The 11770-nt window shown below is 45.3% G+C and overlaps 1 pseudogene across 1 annotated transcript; it reads left to right on the top strand.

Moving 5' to 3' along the window:
* Window positions 1-2357, top strand: LOC309518930 (chemerin-like receptor 1 pseudogene; annotated as a pseudogene). Its single transcript, XR_014224619.1, has 2 exons — window positions 1-69; window positions 575-2357. The product of XR_014224619.1 is annotated as a chemerin-like receptor 1 pseudogene (transcript).
* The last annotated feature ends 9413 nt before the right edge of the window (window positions 2358-11770 follow it).

Genomic DNA, 11770 nt, shown 5'->3' with positions numbered 1-11770 from the left:
AAAACGTGTTAGATTGCTCCAGGAATCGGAACCAGCAAAGACATCTGTTGGAAGAGGCAAAAAGAAGGGGTGAGTCTTCCTGATCCTTGTCTTAGCCAGTAGTGTAAAACAAAATAGAATTTTAATGTATTTTTATTAGCAGCTAGAGAGATGAGGGAAAGATATGGTCTGGTGGAACTGGTGAGTGGCGATAAATTTTATTTAGCTATAACGAGGAAGCCTCAAAAGCTTGCCAAAATAACAACACAAGTAATATATAAATCTGAACGATCAAGGAGCAGAAATATAACATCAAAGCTTGAAAAGATGAACAGCAACATTTCACCCATATTTAGCAGCAAATACCAAAATTTCAATACACGCCTTCTTAAAAAGATCATTGTTTAAGGCCAACTGAGACAAAGGTTGCCTTAGCTCAATTAAGCTCTTTAATTTGCCACAATAAATTCCAATTTCAGTTGGACTGACGTTGCAGACAGTTGCAGTAACTAACATAGCTAACCCTGTATTTTCTTCCCTGATTGGCTTTTCCTAAAGTGTTCATTTTCTCAAATATTTGGATGATTTTTATAAGATTTCAGGAGGATGAATACTTCACTGGGAATGGAGAACAGCTCTTCGTTGACCTTCCGGTCTAATTTGACCTGGTGGCAGGAGAACACGACCTCTTCTCACACCGACCGCTATCTGGGCCTTCAAAAACGCATGCACCTCCTGTCCATAGTGATTTACAGCGTTGCTTGTCTCCTCGGGGTGACTGGGAACGGCCTAGTGATCTGGATTGCAGGCTTCAAGATGAAGAAGACGGTGAACGTAGTCTGGTTTCTCAACCTGGCCATTGCGGATTTCGTCTTCACATTTTTTCTGCCCTTCAGCATCGCCTACACATCTCTGGGCTTCCACTGGCCTTTTGGAAAACTTCTGTGCAAGCTGAACAGCACAGTTGCCTTCCTGAACATGTTTGCCAGTGTCTTCCTCTTGATGATCATTAGCATGGATCGGTGTGCTCTGGTCGTTTACCCAGTGTGGTCCAGAAACTACCGAACCACAAAACTGGCATATGGCATCGCTCTGGTGACATGGGTCACAGCTTTCATAATCAGCTCTCCGTACCTCATTTTTCGAGACACTGCAACGAACTCCAGGAACGTTACCAGCTGCTTCAATAACTTTGCTCTGTCCGACAATTACAATACCGAGGAGACCCGAAGGCTTTGGAGGATGAGGCACAAAGCCATGATCATATCCAGGTTCCTGTTTGGTTTCCTCTTTCCCTTCACCGTGATCCTGGTCTGCTACAGCATCGTGGCAGTCAGGATGAAACGGAGACGTCTAACCAAGTCCACCAAACCTTTCAGGATCATCATAGCTGTGACAGTGTCGTTTTTCATCTGCTATTTCCCGTATCACATCTTCTCCTTGCTAGAGATGTCCAAGGGTTCTGCAAATCATGAACTCAAGATGGCTTTATTCTTGGGAATCCCTTTGGCCTCCAGTTTGGCGTTCTTCAACAGTTGCATCAACCCCATCCTTTATGTGTTTGTAGGGCAGAAGAAGTTCCGTCAGTCGGTAATCGTGGCCTTTGAGGGGGCTTTTGGAGAGGACTTTATCCTGTCTCTATCCAGCAAGAGAAAATCTAGATCCATTTCTCAGGCAGAGATTCAGGTGACTTCTGAAGTCAGTAGATGATTGGAAGACATCTGCTGCCAATTAACCACGAAGGGCCATTACTCAATCAGTCCTTGTTTATGTTTCATATATACATCCATGCACACAAACTCACTGGGGTCTTCTTGATTTCACTGGGTTTCCACAACTTGGAATCACATTGCCCTTTGCCAAAACAGTTACTAGCACAAGTGGTTACTGTGCGTATGACTCTTCCAAATAACATTTTCTAAAGGCATTTCCAGACTGTTGCTAGCTTGCAAGTGGGGATTCTAGTGCATACCACAAATTCAGGTTCTGCAATTAAAGCTGATTTGATGTTCTTGCTTAACAAACCTGTTTTTCCCTTCCCACTAAAAATAAATAAATTTCAAACTTCTTGCCATAAGGAGATAAAGCACTGCAAATTTTGGGTTAGCACTTGCTTGATACAGCATCATATAACTTCCCCCAAAACAAATCAGAATGAATGCTCAGTAAAAATTCAGTAGGACCTCCTTGAAAACTTTGTGCAAATGTATCAGGATGAATGCTCACAAATTATTTAATATTTTATTTTGTCTTAATAAAGGTATTGCCTTAATGTGGATTTTTTTCCTTAATGGATCAACACAACAGCCTATTATTTTCTTTTTCTTATGGCTTCTTCAAATGGTTGCAACCAGTGAGTGGGTGGATATCCCAATGGCTTTGCAAAGGGGAGGGCTGTAGATCAGTGGCAGAAAATCTACCTTTCATGCAGAAGGTTCCATGTTCCATCCCCATCATCTCCAAGCAGGGCCGAAAGAGACTCCCTGACTGAAACCCTGAAGAGCTGCTGCCAGTCAGTGTAGACACTACCATGCAAGATGGGCCTATGATCTGATAAGGCAGCTTCCTAGGTTCCTATATTCCATTATCCTGCAAGTCCCATTCACAGACAATAGCGTCATAGTTAATGTATTGTTCACACCACCCAAATCTTTGAGTGGTACGAGATTCCAGGGGTTCCAGGCGCTTACTCAGGGTTTGTGTTTTCTTTGGAATGAGGTATAGCAGACTGTGGTGTCTTTAGGATATATGGGGTATTTATACATAAATACAATCCGACAGAGGGGTTTACAGCATTAACACCCCAAGAGGGTCTCGTGCCACAGCCTTGGATTCTAAAAGAAACCAGGCATAGCTGTGTCTCCCAACTGCTGAACCTGTAGCCTGCCATCACTCAGCTCTCAACTTTACCCTGTCTTTCTAACTATCAGCAAGTTGAGGGAGGGAGGGGGGCATCCATTTGCCATCTGGCACAGAGCCACTTACTTTGCTACATTAATACCATATACTTAATGACCATGACGTCACCAGGAAGCTAGCCTGGCTATTCCAGGAATTGAATCTGTGCTGGATCCAGAAATTAGAAGCAGAGGTAAGGCATACAGCTTACCCGCCCCCGAAACTCGTAACAGTATATTACTATAACTCTCGAAAGTACCATTTAGTTGTGTCTCTCATTTATTGGTTCGAAGAAGAAACACACCTGTACTTTTATTAAATACGTAACAATCTTTTAACAAACAGCTGAATTTCTCATTGGCTTTCAGGTGATGACAAACGTATTAAGCTGCACCCCAATCTATCACTATATTTTGGAGCAAACGATCTCTTTTCTTTTTCAATCAATTTTCTTTAATTGTTACTGTAATCTAGGATTTTTATTAAGGGGATGAGATTGGTTTCAAAGAGGATAGAATATAAGAAAGAGAGGAAGAGTGGTGAATGAAGTGTGTTTGGGGGGGGGGGAATACAATTAAAATACTTGGGTCTCCTGTTGCTGTGTTAGGGATTTCTGTCCCTAACATTTCCAGGTAAGTCTGGAAAGGTCCCTTGCCCGAAACCTTTGTGAGATGATGTCAGCCAAGGTATAGACAATTTTGAGCTAGCTAGACAGACTAGGATAAGGCAGATTTCTATGTTCCTAAAGACAGCTCCAGAGAAATTCCTTTCTTGCTTCCCTTGTGCAACTCATCTTTCAAGGTCTTTTAAACTTTAACGTGACTTTGAAAGGGGTGTGGAGTGGGTGGGAAGGCTTTCACAAAGCTCGGGGCAATTTTGTCCTACAAAGCTCGGGGCAATTTTGTCCTACAAAGCTCGGGGCAATTTTGTCCTGCAAAGCTGTTTGCAGTTCTTGAGAAACCGTGTTCAGTCCTGATGACTGGGAAAGTTGGCAGGAGCCTGAAGATGGGAGTGGTGGTGGGGAGGCGTTCCCGGAGGTGGGCCTTTGAGAGGATAGACTGGTAGTGTATGAAAAGGAGGGCCGCATTCAGCAGTGGCTGGTGCCCCTTGATTGGGTGGAAAGCAGTGAGGCCAACTAAACTTGGAGCCAGAGCCAATGACAGGGGGGAGCCCTCCAATTCTAGATCTGCCCTCATCTTGTGGTGGTTGGTGCCCACCAGGACTGGCAGGAAGAGAAGAAGGGAAAGCTATTGCTCATGACAGACAGAGTCTAGTTTTGTCCCCATCTTCCTCTGTGTTGAGCAGTGGATAAGACTCTTGATCTGAGGGTCATGGGTTCGAGGCCCAAGTTGGATGATAGATTCCTGCGCTGCAGAGCGTTGGACCAGACGATCCTCACGGTCCCTACCAACTCTACAGTTCTGCGAGTTCTGCAAAACCAGCAATGAGACTAAAGAGGTGGAAGTCAACAGGCAGTGCCACCGCCTGCACTGGTTGTAAGCAAGAAGGCAGGCAGGTGGAGCCTGGCTGAGGGAAGTGTGAGGTTGGTGGGGCAGTGCCAACTTCTGCTGTCCCCATCTCCTTTCCTCCCAAGTTCTACAAGGGCAAAACTGAGACGGAGGAGGAAGAAGCTGACAGCCAGGGGCACCTCTTGGGATGGACGAAAGCAGGAGGGGCTGGCTAAGGGCAGACTGAAGCTGGTGGGGCAGGGCTCCATTCACCCTAATGGACCACCTTCCACCAGCCACAGGGGTGCGTCAAACCACTCGGTGTCTGTAAAAAGCAAGCATCAGTAGAGGCGAGCATGCGAGGAAAGATACTCTGCCAGAAGGACAGAAAGAATGAGTGGCGATTTGATGCGCATGGCAGGTCTGCTGAATCCTGCAGCTTCCGTGCATTGCTCCACAATAAATGTGTGGCCATGTTACCCAATTGCTGAAGAGGACCCAGACGTCTTTGCTCAAGGGAAATCAAATTTCCCCAGCATTCAAACCGCGGTTGCACAATTGTTATTGACACAGCCAGGATTTGTTCAGTAAATTCACCAAGTATTCTCTTCTCTTCTCTTCTCTCTCTTCCCACCTGAAAGTAGTTCCTATAAATACTGAGTGAACTGAATATGATTTAAGTTCCTTCAATTCTGTTTTAATTTTAATTCAATGTTTCATCACACTTAAATCTCTGTTTGATTGTGGTCACTGCATTTACCATTTTTACCTATGTAAGAAGTGGCCCTACTGTTTAAGCTTTTCCATTGTTACCCCCCCCCTCCACAAATTATTCACACAATATTCTGTGTGTGTTTCAATGTCTTCTTAAGTATATTTTATACTTCAGCACAGCAGCTTGTAAAATTCTGAAGACTGGAAAAAAAAAAGCTGATGACCACGTGAATGAATTGTGAATTGAACTGGAATGGAGTTAGTTCCCATTTGGAGGGGGCAAACTGGAACTGGAACTAATTCATTTTTGGAGGGAGTAAACTGGAACTAGCTCCTTTTTAAAATGAACTTTCCAAGCACCGTATCTTCAACTTCCAGAAAAGTATTTAAAGAAGCGTATACAACTGACAGATTAATGAATTAATCAATCTATCCAAGTGTTAGTGGGAACACACACACACACACACACACACACACACACACACACAAAACAAAACACCACACTGCTGAACTACTTGGAACACAGATGAAACTGAACATCAGGTCTATAGTCCATTTCTTAACAACTCTGTCATATTATCTAGTCATCTTATCTATTTCAGCTGCATCCTGACCAATTCCTTTCTATGTGTCTTCTCTGCAATTCAGTTTGCAGCTGAATGCTTTTAAACAATCCACTTCTGGGCAGAGTTAACTGGCAGCAATTGCAAAAACAAACAGTGGGATGGAAAATTGATTTTCTTTTTCTCCATAGAGCTGCAAGGTTCAACACAGGACAGAGCTTCTGGGGTCTGTCTTGTATTTGTACAGAATGCATAAGTGCCATGACTTCCTGCCTGGACTAGCAGGTAGGAATTTCCCACCCAAACATCTTCAAGGATGGTAACTGCTTGGGATCAGTGATGAATGCAGCCTGCTCTGTTGGGGTGGCAAAGGGATCAGGACCAGAGGAGGCAGTGTATCTGGACAGAAACAATCATGGACAGAGCCAGCCTAAGGCATTTTGCTTCCGGAGAAAAAGGACAAGGTCTCTCCCACAGTCTACGTACCAAAGCAGAGTGGGCTGGCAAGTCAAATTTTACTTCCACGCTAACATAGGTGCCAACTCCCTGGGACCTTGGGCACCCACAAAATTCCCCATGAAGCCGCCAGGCACCCACAAATTTTGGTGCCAGGGCCATGCACCCACGGCTCTGGGCACCCACATGGGGTCATGGGGCCAAGCTGCTCTGCTCAAGTATAAAATATACTTAAGAAAACATTGAAACACACATATCGTGTGAATAATTTGCGGCAGGGGGGCGTGTAGCAATTGAAGAGCTTAAACAGCAGGGTCACTTCTTAGATAGGTAAAAATGGTAAATGCAATGACCACAATCAAACAGAGATTTAAGTGTGATGAAACATTGAATTAAAATTAAAATGGAATAGAATTTTAAATGACCTAAAATTCCAACGCAGAAGGATCAGTTCACTCTGTATTTATAGGAACTACTTTCAGGTGGGGAGAGAGAGGAAAGAAGAGAATGCCTGGTGAATTTAATGAACAAATCCAGGCAGTGTCAATAACAATTGTGCTAAGCATCCTAACAAATGGGCCTGAGAGCTGCATATTAGTTCAGGGCATGCATGACAAAGCTGTGCAACGCTCTTAGATTTCCTACAGAAGGAGCTCAGCAGAAGCAGCGCTAAGCATCTTCCGCCTGAGGCAAGCGCCTCACTCTGCCTAACGGTACTGTGGAGGCCAGTCAATTGCGTGGAGAAATGTAGTGGAGTTTCCTTTCTGACTCACCCCCAGCAAACACACATTCATGATCCGGAGAGATGTAGGAAAACGGCTGCAAGCCAGCAATTCCTCCTCCTCCTCCTCCATCTGTTGTTGCACTAGGCATAAAACCTGGGAAAAGGGAAAGATGCTACACATACGTGTTTGGGAGCGGTTGTGAGGAAGCGCATGTTGGGGAGGGGGAGAAGATGCTGAATAATATGAGGAATGGCAAGGGTTGAGGGGTAAAGACGCACTTATTTGAGAGGTTGCAAGCAAGGGCAAGCATTGATGCCAAAACACGTTTGGTGGGTCGTGTGGAAGGGCAAAACATCAAGGGGGACAGTCTTGGTAGTAATAAAGGTTGAAGAGTGATGCATATTTGGTGGATCCTGAGGAAAGACGGGCACTGATGGCTCTGTGTGTGTGTGTGTGAACAGATGCCAAACACGCTTGTTGCGAGGGTCCTAAGGAAGGGAAGCAGGAGAGAGCTGAACCCGCGCGCATGGCAGATCATGAAGGGCGGGCGTTGAGGGCTGTGTGTGAAGAGACGCCAAACACACGTGTTGTGGTGACCGTAAGGAAGGATAAGCAGGAGAGACGCTGAACACACGGATCGTGAGGAAGAGTGGGCGTTGAGGCGTTTGTGTGTGTGCGAAGAGACGCCAGCCACACACGACCTGAGGGCCACTGTGTGAGGAAGAAGGGCCAGCGCCGAGGCGTCGGGACGCGCGTGCCCGGCGCCTCGTGAGGAAGGCGAAAACAACCCGCGTGTCGCGGAGAGCCGAGAACCCGGACCGCGCTGAGGGAGGCGTGGAGCGGCGGCGGCGGCGGCCATTAAGGGAAGCGAGGGGTGAGGGGGAGGCGTTCAACACGCGCGCGCTCGTGTGAACGGGGGGCCTGAGGGCTGGCGGCGAGAGCCTCGCGCGGCCGCTCCGCCCACCCTCAGGCCTTTTCATCCCCGCCGCCATTTTGCAGCTGGACGGAGTTGGCCGTGTGGCGCGAGCAGGGGAGCCTCCGACAGGGACGGGCCTGCTCGAGCGGAGACCCCGCGGCCTCAGTCTGCCCTGAGCCTAGGAGGCAGGTGGGCGGGCGGGCGGGCGGGCGAGGGAGGGAGGGAGCGGCGGGGTCCGCGGAGGTGGCCAGGTCCTCCTCCTCCTCCATCCATCCATCCATCCATCTATCCATCCTCCTCCCCGCGCGGCTCCTCCTTCGCCTTCTCCCTTCTCCCGAAATTCACGGGGGGTCGCGGGTGGGTGGGGAGCGCCTTGGTGTGGGTGGGGTGGTGGGTGCTCCCCATCTTTTAGGGTGCGGGTGAGGGGAGGAGGAGGAGGGTCCCCCTCGCGTGCCCACGTTGTGCTGGGATTTTTATAGATCTATCTGTCATCTATCTATCATAATATATCTTTAATAATATATAATATAAAGATATAGACAGCTTTGCTGTGTCTAACCAGGTGGCAAAAAACCAACTACTGCAATTATTATTATTTTTAATAGCAGGGGCAATTAGAATTAAGATCTATTAATTTGATTATTGATGGGACCCTCCAGAATGTATTTTTTTTGCCTGGGTAAGTTTTAACCTCTTCAGTGCATTGGTGTTTTTTACTTTATCGCTACGGCTGGTGGCTGATGTCGATCAAGATTTTTTTATAGATCTATCTGTCATCTATCTATCATAATATATTTATTTATCTTTCTATCTATCTATCTATAAGAATAATATATAATATAAAGATATAGACAGCTTTGCTGTGTCTAACCAGGTGGCAGCAAAAAAAAAACCAACTACTGCAATTATTATTATTTTTAATAGCAGGGGCAATTAGAATTAAGATCTATTAATTTGATTATTGATGGGACCCTCCAGAATGTATTTTTTTTGCCTGGGTAAGTTTTAACCTCTTCAGTGCATTGGTGTTTTTTACTTTACGGCTAGTGGCTGATGTCGATCAAGATTTTTTTGATTCTGCGTGCGATGTGCGCGCAATATAATGTGTGTATATACGCACACGCTCGCACGTGTCTGGGGCGGGAAGAACGCGAACACATTTATATCGATACCTCGGTGCTCTGTATTTTTAAGCACTCTCCATTAGCGCTGCTTCCGGGGCGTTTATTATTTGGCAGGCGTTTGTATTTGCTGCCGGTTTGTGGTCGGAGATGCTCGGGCTGCCCCTTCTGTTTTGCGATGTCCTTTAGAGCCGCGGACAAATGAAATCGGGTCGCCGTCGCCTGTAGGTTTGTATACATATGCACACTTTTATAGAGATAGCGACATATGTGTGCGAGACTACACGCTCAGATTTGTGCGTGTGTATCTGCGTGGATAATAGCTTGCATGTATACACTCGTATATGTTATGCTCCGTGTGTGTCTATATAATAATGATAATAATTTTTATTATTTGTTTCCTGCCCATCCGACCGGGCTGCGCTGTGTATCTCTGTGTGTTTAAAGATATTTAAGCTATCAGCTGTTCAGATCCATCACCAGAAACTTAACTTGAGCTTTGCATCAAACCTAACAAATCTTCCTCAGTCCAAAGCAGCAATATTTAGATATTTAATTGCAGTCACTCTCTTTTTGGGTGTGGGGGGGGGTGACTGAATGTTATAAACTGCCTTGAAGCATTGCATTTGGAGGTCAGGTTAAAAATAGATTTATTTCAATGAAAGTGTGTATGTGGGGGTGTCAATGTAGAGGGAGTGGTTTTGTGCCCCTCCATCACACTAGGTGTTTTTATATGTGTGTGTGGAATGACATTTCGCTGCTTCTAAGGCAACCACCCTCGTTTTGATTATTTATGTGATTATTTAATTTCTATACCACTTAGTATATTAAATATATATCTAAGCGGTGTCCAGAAAACTGAAGCAAATACCGACAACTTAAACAAAATATTACAAAAATGCAGAGTTGCATATAAAAACGTTACATTAGTACAAAGTTATTAATATATACAAATCAATCACTTTCCACCTGATGGAGGTTTTTGTTAAATAAATACCTGTTATTTTGCAATTTGCGTTGGGATGCTTGCATGCTGACAGACCCTAAATCTTTATCTGTTTAAAGCAACACTTAATAAGGAAAAAACAAACCTTGACATGAGGAAGGGCAGGGTTTCGTTAGAGGGGAGCAGAAAAAGGGGAGTGGGTTGTTTGTCTCCAATCTTCACATCATGTGTTTGTGTGGAGGGGGGGGGAATAAGAGTTTTCCATGTGATGAGAGAGACATTGACATATATACACATTCAGCGCATTTCCCCCAGGGCTGGGTATAAGGCCTTCTTAACTCCTCTGTTGTTGTTGTTTTATAAAAAATAAATGATGATTTGGGATGGGGGGGGCAATCTCCCCACCACCATAAGGCAAAAAATGTGATGCTGTCAATTTCTCCACCCCTCCCTCTTTCCATGCGGAACCGCCCCCCCCCCCAGCTCTGTCGCAAAGGCAAATACAATTACTCTCCGTGTTTTCTTATGATATACACAAGTGTGTGACCATACTGGATTTTAATGTACATACACAAACTCGTTGGAGGGGTGTGGCGAGAAACAATTTAATTTAATTGATGTTTCCTGAGTTTTTTAAAGTACGTAGAGGTTCCCCCAGCTTAGGCCACCAGAGTGAAAAAGGCTTTGCTGATCATCTGGAAAAATAGGTGGGGCGAGTGTTTCTTAAGCACACACCTTCCCATCCTCTATTTATAAGAGAGACCTAGGGGTATGTGTCTTTTCCTCCGTATTCGCTAACCTCCATGCCTCTCCTTTCCTCCCCAACCTGCAACTAATTGGGTAGATCTTTATTCAGTATTCACCCCTGTCCTTTAGCAAGGCTACAGAAAGCAGGAGTGAACTTCTTGTTGCTCATTTTGAGTGGTGCTGGAATGAATGCATGATGTTGATCCCCTGGGCTGATGTGTTTGGTTCATCTCCATTATACTCATCCTTTCAGCCGCACGGTAACAATGGCGGAGGCCCTAATGCGCAGAAGCTCTAACTGGGAAGCTTTATCCTTTGGGAATTGTGGTGTGTGTGTGTCTCCCCCCCTCCCTGCTGCCCATCTCCCTTCAACTGCTGAATGCCTTTGTGGTCCAGAACCTATCAGGACCCCCAATGCTCTTAATGGATAGGATTTAGTCCAGCAGTTTGCTCTGTGCGCTAAGGGTGTGGTATGTAACTGTAGCCAAAGCATCATAACAGTAAGAATTGGCTTTCTGTGGTGCTGCTTGCTCTTATGGGCTTGTGAAGCAGAGTGCAAATTATTCCCACTGGGCTAGATTGTGTGCGGTAATTCAAAACCAAGTCCCAAGAGAGACACTGTGTAAAATGCACCCCATAGCCTTTCTCTGTTTTCCCTTTTATAGTTGTTGGTAAAGCTGTGCGGGGCTTGTTTTGCTTCCCTTAGGTAGAACACAATGGATGCTTTCTGTCTGTTGCTTCTGAACCATAACATGGTCTTTATTTGTGATATAATGAGCTAACGGATATTTATGGAGCATACATGCGCTCCGGTTTTGGTCTAGGTTCAGAAAAAGATCGACCCTTTACGCAAATTTGTTCGTAGAGTACTTGCTGAATTAGGGCTGCATTTCTGTGTCTTAGTTTCGGACAGTGTTCAAAGCTCCCATTCTAGGCGCATTTTGCGACAGGGAATTTCATTAGCGCAAGCAGTCTCTGAGCTCTGGGCGCAGTATTGTGCTTATGATTTCAGAATAAAACTGCAGAGTGGAAGGAAAGGAAAATCTTTTTCTGCCTACCCACTTCCAGTTACTTTCTGAATACTGGGGAAGAGACCCTCTTAAGAATATTAGGAGGGTGGGCAGGGGAAGGACTAGACTTTGTGAAAAGTGAACATAATGTTTTAGCTGCAGTTCATTCATTTTCAGCTTTGTATTCTTGTTTTTAAAAAAATCGCACCTAGACATTCGCTGTTGTGCCCATAGCCTAGGTTTAAGG

The sequence above is a fragment of the Podarcis vaucheri genome (assembly GCF_965113315.1).
Source record: "Podarcis vaucheri genome assembly, chromosome: 14".
In the NCBI taxonomy this organism is placed as follows: Eukaryota; Metazoa; Chordata; class Lepidosauria; order Squamata; family Lacertidae; genus Podarcis; species Podarcis vaucheri.
This window is presented reverse-complemented; position numbering and strand designations above follow the sequence as displayed.